The sequence below is a fragment of the Passer montanus genome, unplaced genomic scaffold (assembly GCF_014805655.1).
Source record: "Passer montanus isolate IOZ18808 unplaced genomic scaffold, ASM1480565v1 scaffold28, whole genome shotgun sequence".
In the NCBI taxonomy this organism is placed as follows: Eukaryota; Metazoa; Chordata; class Aves; order Passeriformes; family Passeridae; genus Passer; species Passer montanus.
In genome coordinates, this window is record NW_024367483.1 from 8,787,699 (window position 1) to 8,802,657 (window position 14,959).

Sequence of the window (14,959 nt, forward strand, 5' to 3'; positions counted from 1 at the left end):
GAATATTTTCCAAAAGCCCCATGATTCTTTCAAGACCGCAGTTTGCATCGTGCTAAGGCAGCAGGGAGATGGTGAACAGAACAGGGATTGCTATACAAATGCTGGCAAAAATCAGGGAAAGCAAGGTGGGAGCAATATCGCTCAAGCTGTCAGATCTGTGAGCAAGCCTCGTGAACCAGCTGAGTTATGGCAAACTCCTGCTATGAGGGAATTGCAGTAACTGAGCCTTGCACTCAAACATTTATAAGGGTGTCCTGGGATAAATAAAGGTGCAGCCTCTGTAAACTCTGCCGTGAAAACAAACACCTTTGAACCAAACCAGTTACAAGGCTCTATAAAGAATGGGCATAGCTGATGTTAATTATAAGATTTGTGTCTTGGTTTTCTATCTGGAGAACAACAGTCTGAGTCTTCTTGGCTGTCAAGGAGTTAAATGCATGGCCCTGGCCCGAGCTGCTGCAGAAGGCAGTGCTGGTGCTACTGCAGTATCCCTGCTGGCATACGGAGTGCGCTGGGTTCAGGGTCTGCACTGGAATATACAACAAAATAGTAAAACCTCTTTGATTCCTAGGCAAAGCCTCTGCCAGCTGGGGCCAGACCTTCTTAAAACGCTGGTTATATTTTGTCAGGCAGAAGACATTCAGCTTATTGTAAGATCATACCTCATGCACTCAGGCACTGCTGTGTGTCACACTGAGCTCTGTTTAGAAGCCTGGTCTGGATTAGAGAGACATTTTGGAAATCATGTGCTTATCAAAAGTTTGAATCAGACTTGCTGTCTATAACAAAACTGAATAATCAGACTCTTGAACCATGTAATGGATTAGGAAAAGAGCAGGGGACATGCAGGGAGACAATGATTTAGCAGAATTTCACTCGGCATTCAAGCATGCTAGCATGTCTGAAAATAAGGGATACATTATTAATTAGTTAATGTTTGCAAAGTATTTTGACTCTTGAACGTGCCAAGTGTTCTTCTTCATTAATTTTCAGTAAATATATGACTAAGCAGTATATGTTATAAGGACACAAAATGTGGTAAGTAGACAAAAGACCTGAAAACACACAAAACATTTTAAAAAGAGAGATGCTATCAACTGGGGGGGGAAAGAAATATGTTCAGACCAGTGGAGTAAATATTGTGATGATGCAGCTACCAGTTATTTATTAACTCAGCACTAATGTAGGGGTATGCCTGGCAGCAGTGATGACCAGTTGAGACAGCCAATGTCCTACAAGACCTGTAAAGCTGACCTCTATCACCTTTTCTCCTCTGGTGCTAAATTTGGCACAGCCCAGACTCAGCAGACCTCCTCTTACCTTCTGGGGCTGCCTAACGCCTGCTTTAGGAGCTGCATGAGCTTCTGCAGCTTTAATAATGTCTGGAAAAGCACTCCTCGGTGGTGGTCACAACCCCTGAGTGGCTGCGGGGAGGTGCGCTCACACCAGGGCCCGGCAGCACAAGCTGCTGCACGCTCTTCCCCTCCCTGGTCGTTCTCACATCCCCATCTGTTCCTTTCCAGTCTCTCAAGTGGGAAATAAACTGAGTTAGAGTCAAACTGTCAAACTCATAATATTCGAGTGGGTTGAATGTCACACCGGCAGAATTCATGCAATCCATATTTCATTCAGCGCAATAAATATGCAGTCTTGCACGGATCTTAGAAATCAATTATGCTTTTTTCCAGGAAGGTTTGAAGAAACAGTAGGGGCACTTTGGCAAAATGATTTCTTGCCTCCTTTTCCAGTGAAGTAACTTTTTAGTGCTATGATCGCAAGGTCTCGATTCCTGAAAACAAGCTCGTAAGTGCGTGCCTCGGCCATCTGCTGCTGCCCTTAAGTCAAAGTCATGGTCCTCAGTTTACAACATCATACTTGGAAGTTTATGACGTTACAAATACAGGATTGACACTTTTGTTGACAGCCAGCCAATAGGATCAAATGAATTAAGCAACAAGCCATGTCCTTGAAAACTTTGGCTGTAAAGATGAAGACCTAGTGCGAGCTTCTCTCACTGGAAGGAGCTAGCTCTGCCCTCACAGGTGGTTAGCGTATCAGAAACTTGTCATGAGCACTCTAAAAATAATTAGGAATGATCTTGTAGCTTTCTGACATACTTTTAATTATTTTTTTCAAACATATTTTCTCTTTCCATGTCAGCTGTTCTGCACATTCAATTAAATACATGCATGATAGTTTTGACCTAGGCTAAGGGACCAGACGATAAATCAGCTTCTAAGGCCAGACACACAGCTGGTGTAAGTGACTTTACATTTGTGCAATCGAGGGAGCTAAGCCAAATTTCTCCCAGCTATGGCTACCACAATATACTTCTCATGCAGCAGGATTCTCTGTGGCTGCAACTTTTATCATATGTGGAATATTCCAATTGTTAGCAAAACACCTATTGATCCTGCTGTGCAGAGCATAACCTGTATCTATCAGTGTAGCAGGTATTTAATAAGAGCAGTTTGAAGCCCTTCAAAAATCCAGAGAAAGTTCCCTCAGCTGCAAGAAATCAGCAAAATATTGCTGCTTTTTTACTGTTTTAAAGTCTAGGTATGGGTCAGGGTCCCAGTGGTTTTACTCTGTCCAAGACAAATCATGTTCCTGCAGCTGCCCCCACTGACTTTTTGAAAGTATATAATTTTTCACTGTGTTTTAATGAACCAGCAGATAATTTGGAAAAACATAACATGCAACAGCTTGGAGGGTGTTTTATTGGTGCCAGGGATTTCCCTGGACAGCATCACCTACAGAACAGGAGACACAATCCAGCAGTGAGTGCAAACCCAGCATCAGCTGGGCAGGGAGACCAGCCTTGGGAACACATCTTGGAAGGTTTCAGTTTTGGAAGTTAGAGGGTTTTATGACGGATTTTAAGCAAGGATTTTGGATCATTCATCGTTCAAAACTGTTTTGAAGTCACTGTCAACATGTTTCCCCTTACAGAGCTATTTCTATTAACAAGAAACCTTATCCTATTTTGACCTACAGGTCAAAACACAAGAATTGTGAGGCAGAGAACAATTTTATTTATCTTTCTAGAATTAATTACTCTTTTATTATTTTTTTGAGGAGAAAATTTATGAGTTTTCTAAGAGACTTTTTTTTCATAATATATTTAGTTGCCAAAATAATTGCATAGAAAAAAGAAATTATAGCCTTTAGTTATGATCCCTACTTTAAAAGACAGAAAATCTGCTTTGTTTTTAGGAAGAGCTTTAATATATTTTTTGGGGTAACTTATAAATAACATTTTCTTTTGATCAAAAAATATTCATTCAAACAAAAATTTAATGAGTCAAATGCCTGTAGCTATTCCTAGCAGAAGCAGGTTTGCTTTTATGGAAAAAATGCTGATACTAAATGGTAGGTCACTGGTCCTATGCCATTTTGAGGTTTTATTTGATGGCTTCAATGTAAAGTCAAGCAACAATACTAGAGATAGGGACCATAGGAGAGCAAGATTTTAGTTTTTAGTTTAATTTCGCTCCAGCAAAATTTAGTTGTGATTTCCTTACTGATAAAGGAAAAATGTGCTGTTGCAGAACCTTTTATAATGGGGATTTTTCTTCTCTGGCTGTTGTTAGTGGGTAAGCACTGTGCAGGTCTAATCAGCAGAGAGTTATTGCTGTTTTCTGTCTGTTTTGGAGTTTCAGGAATGGGTCTGTATGTGGGGAGGGGTTTTTAAACAGAGGGGCAATATTTTGAAAAGTGGAATGGGAACGTCTCCCTCTTTGCAAAAATGTCCTAAGTTCTTTGTTCCTTGAAATTAAATTCCAATTCACTTCTGAAATTAAGGCTGTGACTTCCTACATTACTTGGGGGACTTTTAAATGTTTGACCTAACAAGTCCTGCTGCACTCCCATGATCCTCCAAAGCTGCATTCATACAACAAACACCAGCTTTAAGCTTTGGTTCCTTTTGAATGATGTATTTAGCAACCAACAGGCACTGCTGCCAACCCCCCAGTGTCTCAGGCAATGTCACTGTCTCCATGATCTGCATGTGTGGCAGATGTGTTGAATGCATCAACATTTACAATGTGAGTCTCCTGTGGCCATGGGAGGTGCAGTGTAGGATGGGCTGTCCTCACAGCCAGGGCTGACTTTGTTCTGTCTGCACGATGTCTAACTCACAGGGGGTCCTGAGCTGTGACTGGGCTCCAAAATGCTGCAAAACTGTACTGTACTAAAATAGCATTAGTGTTTCATGCCCATGCTACAAAGCATCTATTGCAAGCCTTAGAAAGGGGGAAAAATACTAGGAAGGAGGTAAGGGAAGTGGCAGAGGGCTCTTTTTTCTACATCACAAGCCACCTAGAGAATACATCTGTGTGTTTCACTTGGTTATTTATTTTGCATTATGATAGCTGAGATATCAGAATACATGAAAGGCATTTGTGAGCCTAAGACACAAAGTAAAATGGCGCTTGAAAATGATTCTTTGTGAAGGCTTATTTTTGTTTTGTTGCACATGAGACTAGCAGAGCAGACAGGTTTATTTTAACTCTCTAACAAAATTTAGGGACTGGAGACAAACAATTGTCTGCTATTATCATTCCTGCCGCCAAAATTCATTAGGTTCAGGAGCATCAACTAAATCGTGTGCTAGAAGGGAGCACACAGCTACCTACACTATTGCTGGAGATGTGACCCCTGGAGCCAGTGTAGCGGCCACATAGATCCAGGAGACTCCATGGCCTATTAAAAAGTAAAATATCCCAAACCATAACCTTCCTGCAATTCATTGTAAGCAGGCCCTTTCTGCAGCTGCATGTTTCTGTCTGCAAAAGACCTTGCTTGTCATGAATCTTGTAGCCAGCTTAGCTTTTTAAGGTCTGCACTTCATCAAAAAGTAAATGCATTTTCCAGCATGCTGGTACTTGGTTGCCAGCCTGAGAGAGGCAGGAGGCTGATGGGTCTGGCTACATAGAGTTAAAAGGTGCCCCTTTTAACATGAGTTAAACTGATTTTTATTTCTTTTGAGATCTCAGCTGTGGAGAAAGGAAGCTAGCTGGAAAAGTCAGCCTGGCCTCAGCAAAATAACCTGCTTTAGAAATGTAGGCCCAGATCCCTGGGATGTATCTGACTCATGAAATGAATTTGAGTAGAAGAAAATTGTTTAATGACTTTGCTGCCTTTTGTTCTCCAAAGTAGTCAGGGTCTTGTTTGGCTAATGACAACTGAAAACCACAGATAGCTGTGAATGGTGTTAACTCCTTATGTGGCTGGGGTTTTTTCCAGATATTTACTTTTCCATCATCTTTGCATCAGAGAGAGGTGAAGCAACAGCAGCATAATTTGGATCCCTGTATATTAAAAACCATGGAGATTAAGGTGCATTCATCTTTGTGGTCTCTGCAAACTCTGGGAAGCTGGTGGACTTGCTGAGCTAGAATCTTTTGGAATGAACTATTCTGACATCCATGGAATTTTTTTAATCCCTGTAAAGTGAATACATAAAAGTAGTCACTCAAAAGAAGCTGTGTTTGTAGAGTGGCTAAAGAAGATAAAGGAAAAAGGTAATCTGGCATTAGAGTTTAGTGCTTCTGGAGAAGTGATTAAGAGCTGGATGGTGTCAGCTCCTGCAAACCCAGAGAGGAATCAAGGTGTGTCCAAAGGGTGATGATTCAGACTCCTTAAGAATGGAGCCAAGATGGGGATGCACCATCTGCCCACAGAGATGTTCTGGAAATGCCTGGCTTGCCAGTAAGAGTGACAATAATGCCTGCTGGAACAAGCAATGAGCTGACATCACAGGTCATGGTGTGGTGCTGGGGACTCTGGGGTGATATCCAGCTGGAGACACTCCTCAAGCTGTTCCTGCCTGCACAGGGCAGTGTCTGACACCCATCCCTATGCAGGGTAACCTCCTGCTTGTATCCACACATGGAGGTCAAATGGAAACAGAAAGGGAGGCAGCAAGTGGGGCAAATAGGGAGATGGAACATGCTGAAGCCATCCATGGGTTACTCTCTGAAGCTGGGAACCAAAAGTGCAATAACAATGAAGAAATCAAAAGGTCAACTTGTATGTCAGGAGATGTTGGTGAAAAAACTTGTTTCCCCTAACAAAGCTAAATATTATTTCCAATAACAATATCATGGCAGTGGTGGATTGTTTCTTTCAAGGAGCCTTCAGCTTTAACTAGTTATATATACACACACATACATGTTAATGTAAATATTTGTGTTTGAGTAGCACATGGACCAAAGAAGTATTAAAATAATCAATCAATCAATCAATCAACAAAAAAAATTAAGAGGGCTTTCAGATTTTCACCAGTAGTCCTACGGAACCAAAGAATGTACAGGACACCAGGCTTTGTCAGCAGCCCCTAGGAGTACATCTCCATTGTGCGACTGATCCTTTGTACTTAGGGCCAAGAATAGTTTTTTAAAAAAACAGTGCAAAAATTACGCAAGCATTTCCATCACTCTATGGATTACAACAAATACTCTGTGTTTGCCAGCAGCCAAGGCTGTGGAACAGCTATTAGCAGATGCTGACTGTACGATGATGACCACTGTAAGTGGATGCTTATTTAAGGGACGTTTTCAGGAAACGGCCTGCTCTTAGGAGCAGTCTATAAGTGAAAATGCACTTTGCAAGATTTTTACATCTTGCTGGCCTGCCTTTTGCCATTTTACAGCCAAGGAAATGTTAATGTGTAATAGAATTAGCATTTAGGAGAAGCCTAGAATACTGTTCCTTATAATATAGCCCAGTATTATTATTCAAGACAGGTCTTCTAACAGAGCAATTTAAGCCCCCCAAAATTACCCATCATTACACAGACAGTTCCATTTAACATTCTGAAGCTAATCACACAACAACCTACCCTTTCAGAGGAGATACAAAACCTCGCTTGGGTTTTAAGTTCTGATTACAAGATGAGGTTCCAATTGAGAATTTCAGCTGTAAACCAAATGACCTTCAATGACCGTAGACTGGAAAACCTGGTGACTAATCTAAATAGATTTCCAGGCAGGGGGAAAAAAACACCACCCAGCTCTTGTTTCTAGTCCTCCGCATTATTAGGGGAATGACAAAGACAAGCAGAATGTGAAAAAAGTCATGACTCCAGTGACCTTCATGTCTTTGTCCCAGAAAGGTCAGGAGTAATCAGCAAAACTTTAACTAGAGTTCAAATTCAGCTTTGCTGTCCTTAGAGGCTGGTAAAATTAAATATTCTGTTCTTGTGCTCTGTAAACAGCCACAGTAATTGGTGATGTTTCCCAGCATTGGCTATGAAGATGTATTGGCATGAGCTGAAATTATGAGAGAGACAGTACTTCACATAGTATATGGCAGATATAACCAAATCCTGATTTCAGCTTGTAACGCTGGAAATCACAATCACATTCCTTAAAATGAGATCACACCAGGATATGAGTATGTACCAGAATGTCTAGGACATGACTTTACAGTTTGTCATGCTTGTCATCCAAGGCAAAACACCTATTGTCAATACCTGGAAAAAAACCCCATGAAATGGAAAGGCATCAGGCAAGCCAAAGTCTGCAAGAGTAAGCCGTGTGAAAATAGGAAATACAGTGAGTAATCTGGGAGAGAGAGCTCATAGGGACTTTCTGACCTTGGCCTGGAATGCTTTGTCTCTTTCCTCCTTCTACATGTCCCAGGACTTATTTATTGAATATCCAGCCTGATTAGAGCTGTAGGAATGACCATGTTGGATCAGACCACAGGAGACCACAATTTCCAGCATCATACCATTAGTGAGCAGAAGTTTTAAGAAAGCTTAAGGAAGTTAGAAAGAAATAAACATATATTCTGGAGAAAATTCTCCTTGCTCTTGACAATAAGGAATTGCCTTATGCCTTACTATGTAGGAAGGTATGACCTTTCCAGTAGAATTTGTAGAAACCCTGGGTTTATACTTTGGGAGCTTCCTGTTGTCCACCTTAATATTTTGTCAGATTTTGAATCCTGCTAAACATCCGATGCAAATTAAGGCCTTGGGAAACAATGAACAGACTAATTTTGAGTGCAGTGAACACATGCATATTTCTCAGCATATTTTTATTTTGTTTATCATTTGTGTAGTTACCCATTCTGATTCAAAGGTTTATAGGCAGCACCTTGTGTTTGGCATGCTTCTCTTCAGTCAGTCTTCACAATAAGGATCCAAGTGCCTGGCAGTTCTTCACTTCCCATTTGTGAACCTCCTCAGTGCAAGCTTTTGGGGGGTTGGAAGCCAGCACACGTAAATATTAAAGTCTGTAATTTATTTTTATATACCAGCATGTACGGTGTCAACAGGCTTCTTGAATCCTGTAGGAAGCATTAAAAATGAAAAGTAAGTTTCAAAATTAAGTAAAGGATCCATTAAATGCTCTCTTCTTCTCCTCCAACAACTTAAAAATCATGGCACTTACCTTGAACTTTAAAAGGCTCCATCCTTCTTATGCATTCAGATACTGAGTTGCATTTCCTGTGCCTTGAAACGTAATGAGAGTGGACATCCTGTGCTGCACAGCATCACTAAAATTGCAGCTGTCAACCTGAGACACCTGCAACATCCAGTTTTAGAGCTGCTGAAATGGTGACCAGCATTTCTGAAAAATGTGGAATTTGGGAAGGGTGAGAGATTCTGGTCCAGGATTCAAAATCAATGTCTGCATACTGTGCTTCAAGCCCTGCTGGCTTCAGTGAGCGCGCATGAAGTAAAATGTGAATTTATCATGAATAAAGCAGACAAAGCCAATCTTTTGTACATGCTCTACTGCTGCTAGTGTCTGCAGACATTGCAGACACATTTGGTAACCAGGACTTCCCCAGCAAAATGTATTGTATGTTGGACAATGGGAAAAGTATTTCAGCTTTTCCTTGCATTTATCTGTCTTGAAGGAGACAGGATGAGAACATCTGAAATACAGGAGGGTAAAAGTGTAAGCAGCCACCAAGGGACAGGGACAAAATACCTCCCTTTATCCTTCCAGTTTTCACTCTACCTTTGCTCTCTGTAAGTGATGTAGGCAATAATGTATCAGAGGATATATACATATATTTATATACATATACACACGCTCTCTCTTTATATATATATATATATATGTATATATATATATATATATATAAAAATATTTATATTGGCCCTGTTGGTTCAAAGGTAGCCACTGTGAAAAATAAATGCAACAGTGCTCAACATAGTTTCCAAAATTATTTTAGGAAAGTGATTGGGTATGAAGTAATACATCCCATGATATAAACATAATAAGCTCTGTGCAATGTCACTGCAGTTATAAGTATCAATATAGTATGAACCATACAAAAAAAAAAAGATGCTGTTGTGTTAACATTTCTTATGATGCCACATATAAATAAATCACAAGAACTCTAATAAAGAAAATAATAACAATAACAAAATGAATAAGATTAATTATTACTTTAAATGGTATTTCCTTTAAAATGCCAGAGTGAATTTGTTAAGATTTTACTAAGGAGAGACAGACAAATGTTCCTAGAAATGAGATCACAAACTTTATCTGTCATCTTTAGCTTCCTCAATTTAGGAAGAAATTTAATATTGTTTTGCGTCTACAACTGCATGCAGTCTTTGCCCAATGCATGAAAGTATGTTTATTATTAAGTTCAAATATTCACAGAGAGAAAAAAGATGCTCATCTCTTAATGGTGGCTTTGATTCTCAGGAAATTAACCATGCACTTCTTACAGTTGAGAGCTACCAATGCTGAATAATTTTGTAAGTCACTGAAGATCACATTCTAATACTGTCCAGGAAAAAAAACAGTAGTCTCACCAGATGTAAACATTTAACAAAAATCAGGATTTTATTACATTACATGATTAAATAATTTTAAACCCACTTTAGGACAGGAACTTCAGTACTGGGTAATAGTGAGATCCTAGACTTTTATCCTTCTCCTATCTCCAGGCACTGCAGAAACTAGAAACCATTACAACAGGACAAAAGATCACCATTACAGAGTTATTAGAAGGGGCAGGAACATCAGGAACATGCCGGTGTTCTGTTTTTAAAAACAAATGACCCATTAATTCACAAAAGCAACCCCATTACTGGAGTAACAAACTTAGTTTACGCAAATGTCCCTATCAACATTATTCATGCCCAAACTTGATTTAATTTGGAAAAGGAATGAATAAAGCCTAGGGTAATGGCAACCTATTAGACCATGCAGACCTTAATAATACATTTAAGAAAGTGTGCTGAGTGACATGAACATCAAAAGAGAAACCACGAGAACAAACTGCAGAAAAAAGGAGAATTTCTATCTGAAATCATACCAGAGAAGGCAGAAGGAGCAACACAGGCAGAAGGAGCATGTGCCTAACTGTAAGTGAGAGAGAATAATCACATTAATGTCTGTTTCCCTAAATAGTTTCAGTTTGTTTCTTTATTCTGTTTTTACTGAATCTCATTTCTGTTCAGGTTCAATTAATAATAATGAGCCTCAAATTAATTTGCATTATCATTTACAATGGATGCTTTGATCATGTATGTAGTTGGGACTATAATGCATACATTACCATATTATGCAAATTGCATTTTCAGTGTCAGCTACATCTGTACATCATTTCTTCATGCCACAATCCTGTGTATTGTTTGTCTTGTACAGCCTAGTAAAGGGAGAATCTGGGGAGATACTGCCAGGGGAAATACTGCTACAGGTGTGCCCTCCTCTTATGTTCTCTCTCTAAACACCCAGCGTTAGCATCAGGCAGGGGAGAACTTTAACACAGATGTCTTGTTTGTGTCCTCTATGAAATTACTCTCCTGCATTGAGCCCACACAGGTAACCAAGCACATACAAAAAGCACAAATACTACCTTTTTTTTTTTGTTTTTAACACAAGTGTCTCTCAAGCAGAACTTGTAACTGCTTGCAGCATAAATCTGTTGAGAATCTGACCTAAAAAAGAAAGCTGAGCCAGTACCACAATGTACATAAAGATCTGATTTTTAGGTCAAACTTATGCATTCATGACACTGAACATGCTGGGAGAAATGTTGCACATCAGTGGGTAATGGAGCCACTCAACTCTCCCTCAGCTGACTACTTTTTGCCACTGGCCAAATTTTGTATTGCAGTGAGCAGGCCCAAAACTATTAGTAGTTTACATTTTTATACTGCCTTTCATCTTGTGAAATACTCCCTTGCTTTACTAGTTGATACAGAAACCATTTAATGATTGTTTAATCTATTACAGTGCCGAAACTTTGTGGTGAAACACAGGAAGGATTTAGCAGTCTAGAATAAGAGAGTTGTTTTGGAGAGGAAATGAAGACTAGAGTGTCCACTTGAAAGAAAGATGGGAGAATGCAATTTTGAAGTTTGGCATCTGGCCAGGCCATCAGAGTTAACACACTTTACAGATATAATTACTGCAGTGGGATCTTTAATGAGCAAAGTGGTCAGAACTTTGCTTTAACATGTCACCCAAAAATGCACTTGGGTCACACCATGCATCTTATCATGCTGACTCATGGGCTAACAAGCAGATGAGATCCTCTTCATTCATTTTTCTCTTTTAGCTAGAGCCCTAGGTAAATATCAAACATGAATCAAACAGCCAAACACTGTCAAAAGAAAATCTTACACAGTTTCAAATTTCATGAAAATTTTGCATGAAAACCTGTCCCTCCAGCCAACTGAGGACCATATAAGTTTTGATTCTTCCTCCCACAGATAAATTACTTCAGAGTGCCCCTACAGGCTTGATCCTGCCTTCCAGAGAGATGATGGTGAAATTCCTCCCGTGAGGTCACTAGACCCCCAGAAGATGATTCATTTGGCCATTTCACTGTGCTTAGTCTGTTTGACAGGAGATAAGAGCAGTGCCTGAGGAAAGGGAAGGGGATGAGTGGAACGGCCCCTTTTTCTTGCCAGCAAGCTGTTTGGTTGGATCATCCTGTCTTTGGAAACCTCCTTGCCAAGAACTGGGTCTATTTGTACTGCTGCTTTCCTTCCCTGGATACCCTGGGACGTGACACATGCAGAATCTTTCAGGTGAAGGAATTTAGCTTGGTGTTATCTGGTGAATGACAAACATTGAGTATTGTCAGAATGAGGTATTCCTGTGAGTCCTCAGCAAAGTGTTAATCTGATTAAACTTCTAAAAATTGATAGACATTAAACAGAAGAGCACATTAATATTGTCAACAAAATTCAGGTCTTAGTCACTCAAATGCAAACGTCAGATATTTGTTGCTCTGTATGCAGTTAAAAATGATCTGATCACCCTCCAAGCAGAGAACTGACAAAAACATGGGGTGAGGAAACGTTTTGTTTTATCTTCTGCATATAGGAAGATGCTGATAAGAAGGAAGAATCATTTTAGTTCTGCATAGATAAAAAGATCGTTCTTGGCAGAGTAGATTAATGTACCTGTCTATACAAGCATAGAGGAAGAATGAAGAAGGGAAATAGATTAGTATTCTGCTGCACATGGGACAATCAAATATGATCTTTGGATTGGCAACTGGACTAATAATAATCATTGTAATAAACCAGGGCCTTTATATCTATGATATGCAGTACTAGCTATAAAGATAGGTGCTTCTTAGCAATAATGAGCTGGATTCTTCATCACTCATCACCTTGTGTAATTATTGTAGTGAGTTCAAAACAAATCCATTGTGCTACCAATCAGATTTTTTTTCCTTTCATGTTGTGTTTTTCTTGCAAGGGCATAATGACTACTCACAGAGTAGACAATAAAGAACCAGGCTTAATATATTTATTTTCTATGTGAGAATAAGGAAAATGTAAGAGATCTGATGGATGAGCGCTATAGCTTGGACAAGAGATGTTATTTAAAGTTTAGGTACTTATATATTGCCAGAGCCAACCCCGTGGTTAAACAACTCCAAGAAAGAAAGGAAAATGGATTAAAAAAAGCAATCTGGCTTAATACCAAATAATACTTTTTCTTCTTCCATAATGATTTATTAGCAGTTGTGTTAGTAAAAGCATGCACAGCAATGTTGAATAATATTAAGACAAGTAAACTGTAACAAACCTAGCAATTTAAAACTCAAAACATCTGATCAAGCAGCATCTTAAATCTGGGATGCTTTTTTTAATTGACCAATTTGGTCTTAGTTGAATATTTTTCTGAAGTACTGTGGCTACAGCTGAAGTGAGGACAATCAAGGTAAATTATGAAAATAACCTAGCTATGTGGTAAAGGTCAACAGAAAGTCTTGTTAAGATCTGTTTTTTATGAAGACTTCCTGTCTCTATTGTCAAAATGGATTAACATTATAACACAACAGAGCCTGTCAATTGAAAGAGGAGGAGATATTAGCACAATGATACTTGTGACAATTAATTTTTGTTTTAGACTGTGAAAGCAAGAAAATATCACAACCTTATTCGATCATCTCTTCATTTATATTTTTCTAGCACAGGTTACAAGAAGGTGCAGATATGTTTTTGGTTTTTTCCTGTTGTTGGCTTGTGGACAGGAATTTTAGTCCTGAGAATAGAATTGTTAGATTTGTAACTCTATTTCTTTAAGGGAAATTTTCCTGTCTAATTCTTACCACATGCATTACATTGAGCTTTAGAGTTAATGTTACTTTTATCCACTAGTGCTGAACTGGGAATGGAGGGTAAAGGAGTTGCCCACGTTCCTGTAGCCATCTGCTTTCCATGGTTACTGACTATGTAAATAAAAGTTACTCTGTGAACATGAACAGTCTTGGGCTCACTTGTTTGTCTTCCAGCCTAAAACTACAAAGGGAACTTCCTTGCAGGGAAGTAGTGACAAAGGTTGAGTTATTTCCCACAATATTTTGCATATGCTGAGCACACCAGTACATGAAAAATGTCTTAGAGCTGAACTTTTCCAAGGAGTTTCACTGTTGTTTTGTCAGTGGCAGTAAGGACAGGGCAGAGACCTCATTCTTAAAAATCCTTCTAAATGTTCTTGCATGGTCAAGTCCCACTGGCAATTATGCCAACAGTTGCAAAAGATGTTCTAAAGAAACTTGATCCAGGAATAAAAAAAACATTCTTGCATTTCAAAACATCACAGGCCTTGAATTGAAAAAAACAGAAGCTGGGAAAGAATTTTCACTCACCCTATGGCCATGCTCTGAAGGACTTCAGTGTCCTCATGTCTGTGAGGGCTTTAACCTTCAGTGATGATTTGAATCCCTGGAAAGACATACCTGTGACTGAAGTGATCAGAGGCATAAATCTGACAGGACAAAATATGGCATGCAGTATAACCCTCAATACCCTCTACATAAATTAGAAACTGTGTGAGCCCATTGAGTTTAAAGCACTTCCCACACATTTTCAGCTCTTGCTACTTATAAACCACAGCAAATACCAAGTATGGAAGTGTTCTGTACTCACCAGCTGCTTCTTCCTGAGTGACCACCTGAAATTGTAATAGTGTCAAAAGCATCCTAAATGCATCACCACACTATGCCAGAAGGCTAACCAAATAATCAGCTTTTCATCCTGCCTCAATCTGGGAAGAAGAAACTGCAAACTCTATGGAGGATGCCCAAGTTAGTGAGAAGTCTGATCAGGGTTTAATGCCAACAAGAACAGTCATCACACAAAATGCAGCCCTACTTTTCTGGACATTTGACCAAAAAAACCTGCACACACAGGTTGGTGTCTGACCTGCACTTCTGTAATTTTCCAGTGACATAAAACCGGTTAGTACCAGCTGAAATACATTAGCAGCTTCAGTAATTAGTAGGCATAGCCATTTCTTGTCAGTTCTACGGGCCATATCCTCAGCTGGCGTAAATCAATGACACTCTGGGCCCTGGAACTGTATTACTTTACTCACCTTGAAATAGTTATGCATATTAATTACTGCCTTACCCATTACTGCTCTTGTCAATTCAGACACCTGATTTACACCAGGTGAGTTTGTTCCATATATTTAGAAGTTTCTGCACATTCCTTCAAGAATCTGTAGTG

General features: G+C 39.4%; 1 long non-coding RNA gene across 3 annotated transcripts; it reads right to left on the minus strand.

The window, feature by feature from the left end:
* Positions 1-6,562: 6,562 nt before the first annotated feature.
* LOC120504108 lies at positions 6,563-14,689 on the minus strand. Of its 3 annotated transcripts, none has more exons than XR_005627947.1 (5): positions 14,654-14,689; positions 14,378-14,516; positions 14,098-14,173; positions 8,406-8,585; positions 6,563-8,301 (listed from the first exon to the last, which is right to left on the minus strand). It is a non-coding gene; the product is annotated as an uncharacterized LOC120504108 (long non-coding RNA). The 3 variants fall into 3 exon arrangements; XR_005627946.1 differs by lacking the exon at positions 14,654-14,689 and adding an exon at positions 14,603-14,647; XR_005627945.1 differs by lacking the exon at positions 14,654-14,689 and having other exon boundaries at positions 14,378-14,641.
* Positions 14,690-14,959: the final 270 nt, after the last annotated feature.